Genomic DNA, 5,461 nt, shown 5'->3' on the forward strand with positions numbered 1-5,461 from the left:
TCCCCATTTTTTTCAAATCATTTTCATGTTTTATTTCTATTATTTTTTCCCCAGTTGCTTTGCGGACAAGCAATTTATTAGACTTGAACCATACAAATTGATAAAGGGTTTCTTTGGCCCTTTGCTTCGTTTTCCACATCAGTTCCTTGAAGTAAGGAGAGAGTACTTCATTGATGAAGATAGGAGAGGTTGGGTTTAAGGTTTTGGCCTCTTTCTTTAGCGAGAGTAACGATTCCCTTGTTTTTTGGCTGTACAAGGCAATTTGTAGTTTGACCGGGGTGTTCCGCCTGCGATCTTGGGTCCTGGTCACCATGCGGATGTCTTGTAGTTGCAGGGGCAGTCCTAGCGAGCCAGCTACCCGAAGAACGGCCTCCGCGGGTTGTTCTCCCGTCCGTAAGTCCACACCCGCTATTTCCACGCTGTCGGAGAGTTTGACTTGTTCTAAATCCGCGAGTCTACTTTCCAGGGAAGAGATTCTGTTGTTTTTTTTTCGTTTTCTTCACGTAGGAATTTAGCTTCTTTATAAATGTCCTGTACTTGTTTGAGGTTTAATAGCATGTCTTCATATTGTTTACAGATGAATTCACTGCTTTTTTTGAGGTCATTAATTTCCTCCTCAAACATTTGTTTTATTTCAAAAATTTTGTCATCAAAATGTTTAGTGAGACGATTATATAAGGAGTCGGCTTCTGATCCGAATGTAGCGGACGATGTAGCAGGTGAGTTCGGTCTGCTTTTGCATTTTGGGCATTTCCAGATTTGTTTATTTTTTAATGACATTTTTTTGAAATTGATGTCTGTGATATTTAAGCAATTGTTATGGAAACCGATGTTGCAAGTGGCACACGTGAGCGCATGGTCATTTTTGGTGATAAGGTTTAGGCAGGCTTCGCAATTCATTGTTGGTTCGCTTTTTTAATTTTTTTTTAGATAAATATTCGGAATAGAGTAGGATTCGGTGGTTAGTGCGGCCTCTGTGTGGTGATCGAGCTAATAGATTTGTAATGTTTGTAATAATGTTCTTGTTATTGCTCGCAGACACAGATGGCGTTAAATAAAAACGAAAATAAATAAATAAAGGTTATAGTGAAATTTGCTTTTTTAACTTATTTAACTGATCTGGTATGCACTGGACATAACAATTTAATTTATTTCATTTATATATTTTAATTTTCACTGTCTTGATTTAAATATCTATAGGGAAATATTTTTATGTGGGTTGATTTTGTTACACTTTGTAAAATAAATGTCAAATGTCACAGTTTGAATGATGTTTTTAAATAGATCATTTAGAACAGATTCGTGTATTTTTGATTAGGGACGGCTGGATGAATATACGTAGGATAAAGCACAGTCGCCACTTTAATCCGTTCTGGGTTCACAGAACACTTTTCAACAAATATTTTTTATAATTATGTCGGGAGATGAGCAAAACACGATATCACTCTGTTGTATTATTATTGTAACTGTGAATGAAGACTAAGAAAACGGGAAACATTTTTCCACATTTCATCATGATTTTTGAAGTTGACGTAACGAAAAAGGGGATATTGGTTTGTTGATTGCTATCGTACGTACATTAGTTGTACGTAAAATATATAATATATTATATATAACAGTGTTGTGGCGGAGAAAGTCCAATACTGGGTGATTTTACTAATGAAAAATAATTTTCTTAACAGTTTGTGTGCGTGGGTGTATTGGCCCGCAGTTACAAAACTGTCAAATTATATATTTATATGTTTATCTTGTTGAATGTGCAAATTTAAACGCTTTAGACTCATCTCTGTGGACAATTATATTAGAATACTAATATTTTTTTGTATTATCTACAAGCAAGTTTTGTAAGCAAGCATGTCCTGTTGTGTCTCAAATAATTTAATCATTTTAAATAAATGAACCACATAGAAGGTCTGTAGAAGGTTATACGTCACAAGTGAGTGTCTATCCATCCATTGAGAGGAAGAAGGGGAGGGGCACGCCGCCCGCTACCCGCCACCCCACGCCACGCCACGCCACCACGGAACATATTGAGTAGTCCCCTGGCGTGCAAGGAAACTTCCCGCCGTTTTACGTCTGCTGCCCGGCTACGTGACGTGTCAACTAATTTATCCGTTTTATTTGTCTCGGGGAAACTGAAGCTGGATAGAGATTGATACGTTTAACTTTTTCATTCCGACGCAATAAAGTGCGCACGAATTACTATCATATATTCTTGATTAAATATCAGATAATAAATCCACGGGGAAAGAACCATTTATCCCCATCGCTAAATGATAATTTAAAGCTCTTTGAAAAATAACGATCAAATTGAGGGTTACCCACAGGCGCGTAGAACGAATCCCTGTGGGTGGCATGAAACGGCAAGAACTACCTAGGTTGGGGACTACGTTATTACAACTCGATAATCATTGCCAATGTTTGGTGTTTCGCGTTAGCTGTATTGTACATAATATGCAATAGCTCACAATCATGCTAGGAAGTATTAATCGAATATCGAACCTGTCAAGGGCGTGGGTCTGGGCAGTTGGGCACGGGTCATGGTGTCATCGGCTCCGGAGCTCTTGTTCCATTGTCCCGTGCCCGGCACTGTCCGCCGCTATCCGGTAATGCCCGACGCTGCCCGGAGCTGTCCAGCCGCCATCATTCATCGGAGATCTGTCGCTTCGCATGTCATTAATCTCGGATCCACCATTGAAACGATGGACAATTGAATTTTCACGAGTCAAGCAGAATAATTTAAGTTGCCTCCAAAATCAAAACTGTCCGGACATGACACGAGTAGTGCATGTAGTGTGGGTATGTGGCTGAGCGGTCGATGGTTATTAAGTGTTTATTCGCAAATAAAAGGCCCAGGAGAGATAAAGGTTGTACTCGCACGTAGGCTGGCTAGTAAGGTGTTTGAGTAATCACGTATTACAGCACATTAAATAAAAGGCTAGCATCGCCATAAAGGGAGCCGGGATGGATGGGCGGTGTTATCTCATTTCTCCGTATCTCTAGTTTGCTGATTCACGCGAGACCACGAGCCAACATATATTAAATTTCCACAATCCATCTAACTTTAGGTCATGCTCTAGTGGACCCTTCCGCTCCCCAGGAGGAACATAAAAGGAGTCCGTGGCTGTCCTTTCCCTTCATAAAACTCCCGCCATCTTAATGACCGACCCTTTTTGCGAAAGGCCACGTTTCTGCTGTTACGTATTTGGCTCAGACTCGGCCTCCGAGGGATTTATTTCATTCAAAATGTATTTTGCGTGTTTGCATCCCTCAACCCTAATTTATGTGGAAAAGAAAGCATCTAGGCATTTCATCGTATTTTATCCAAGTTTTTTTTTTTGTAATTGAAGTTGGATAAATAGTTTTCACAATGGTTAAAATGTGTTATTTTTTTACAACGTTCAAACACTATTAACATAATTATTCTAATAAACTACCTTCACCACGGATGTATCCAAGAAAATACAATCACAATAAAGGTATTATATTTATTTTACATATTACCTAGGTATTTAACGCTCGTAGACCGATATCAAAATGTTTATATTTATGAACCGGCGTCTAAAGCGGCTTCAATACTATTGAACCATGACAAATAATTCATTACATTAATTATTCATAACTTATTTACTTAACGTACTTTACGTAGAATAAAAAATGTAGGATACGCGATTTAAGTTAAAATTTTCGTATAACTTATATCAAAGCATTTATAATTCACTTAGAATAATTGAAACAGTCATTATTGTTTTTTGAAAAAAAAAAAAAAAAAACAAAAAACAAAAAAACTTTTGTTCTTTGTCAATTCTTTACATCGTAGTCGTATTTTATAATAGGTAATTCATCTTTTTGAAGGTGAGCGGATAAATCATCACAATGATAATTCATCACACTTTTAAAAAGTTACATAAAGTCATGGAAAGTGATGAACCAAAAAGTTTATTAACTGGGTTTAGTAGGTTAGGTTAGGTTAGGTTTAATTTTTTTTTCATCGTTTCTAATGACTTTATATCACTTTTTAAAAGTGTGTTGAATTGTCACTAATTTTCGTTATACATTTAACTAAACGAAGAAACCATTGGTTTTAAAACAAGTCCATCCTTCTTGATTAAATAGTGGTGTATACAAAGCCTTTATTTTTATTTTTATTAAAATGCCGTCACAAAGTGTATTTGCAATTATTGAAGAAGTGGTAATTACAAAATTACTTAATTTTTCAAATTAAGTTCTTATTCACACACTCACACTCATAAAAAATAGTTTAGTATAATTTGGCGACGTACTCTGAATGCTCTGAGGCAGAAGCATATGTAGTGGTCCGGAATGATGGAATATCACCAACGAGAAACTTAACGTCAGCGGGCATATGGAGCTCGCTATTGGGGGTAGTTTCACTCCCACTGAGCCTCCCAACCCCCGCCCCTGTGGTACCGCGACACCAGTGCCAGTGTGCCTAGTCTAGCGACGCCCGCATTGTGTGGATGTCTCCTAACTCCCAGAAAACTACTTCAACAACTAATTTATTCCATTTGATGAAAATACTAATCCCAACTCGCCTGGCAAAAAGCGTACCCGGGGATGCCTAATCGTATTATAAAAAATATGAATGTAGGTACTTCATAAAAAAATAAGGTTGTTTTATGGCTATCCTCCAAATACTCCCCGAAAATCCATCCCCACGTTTTTAGATTACGGAATGAAGAAATTATAATGTTTTGTAATTGCGGATTTTCCGCATCAAAACGAGTCTCATACAAAAACAACGTGTAGAAGCTAGAATCACTCGAACGTTACTAATAATTTTATTTTTGCTAGGTTTACACGTGCCATATTTAAGATAAAATAGTTTCTCTCTTGGGAAAGATTTAAAAAAAAAAACTGTGCGAAAGGATGTTTTTTGCAACCCAGCAATCTTATCATCCGTTTAAAATAGTGTTTGTATTCCATTATATATAATACATAGCTTTTTTTGTTACTTACACACTTAAATAGGTACCAAAAATGTATTTATTCTGCATGTTATTTTTTTCTGACGGCGTTAAAGTTTTTTTTCTCAGAGAAGCCATACGGTAACCCCCACACAAGAGTGAGCCGTCGTTGCGAGGTCTATTAAAAAAGTTTTTCGAAGCTAATTTTAAGTTTAAAGAGTTGCCTAGTTTTGATAGCGGAATATAAATAAGTTTGTCCGTGGCAGAGTGACGTATTAGAGGTTAAAGGGAGTTGACAGCGTATTATTATTATTATGGCTGGGGGTTGCGCTCGCTACCCCCAACCCTCGATCTCTGCCCCCTGCCAATAGTCACCCTTCTGCCGATGTCATTGAGATGACTTAGCTATTTATTATTTGTTTGGACTTATTTCAATAACAAGCCACTATCTAAACACATAAAGCCAAGAGGGTCAAAACAAATCACAATCAGCGGTGATGCGACGGAAAAATTGAATTTAAGTGCTTTTGCGC

The sequence above is a fragment of the Hesperophylax consimilis genome, chromosome 5 (genome assembly GCF_061612785.1).
Source record: "Hesperophylax consimilis isolate HC1 chromosome 5, BYU_Hcon_1.0, whole genome shotgun sequence".
Taxonomy (NCBI): domain Eukaryota; kingdom Metazoa; phylum Arthropoda; class Insecta; order Trichoptera; family Limnephilidae; genus Hesperophylax; species Hesperophylax consimilis.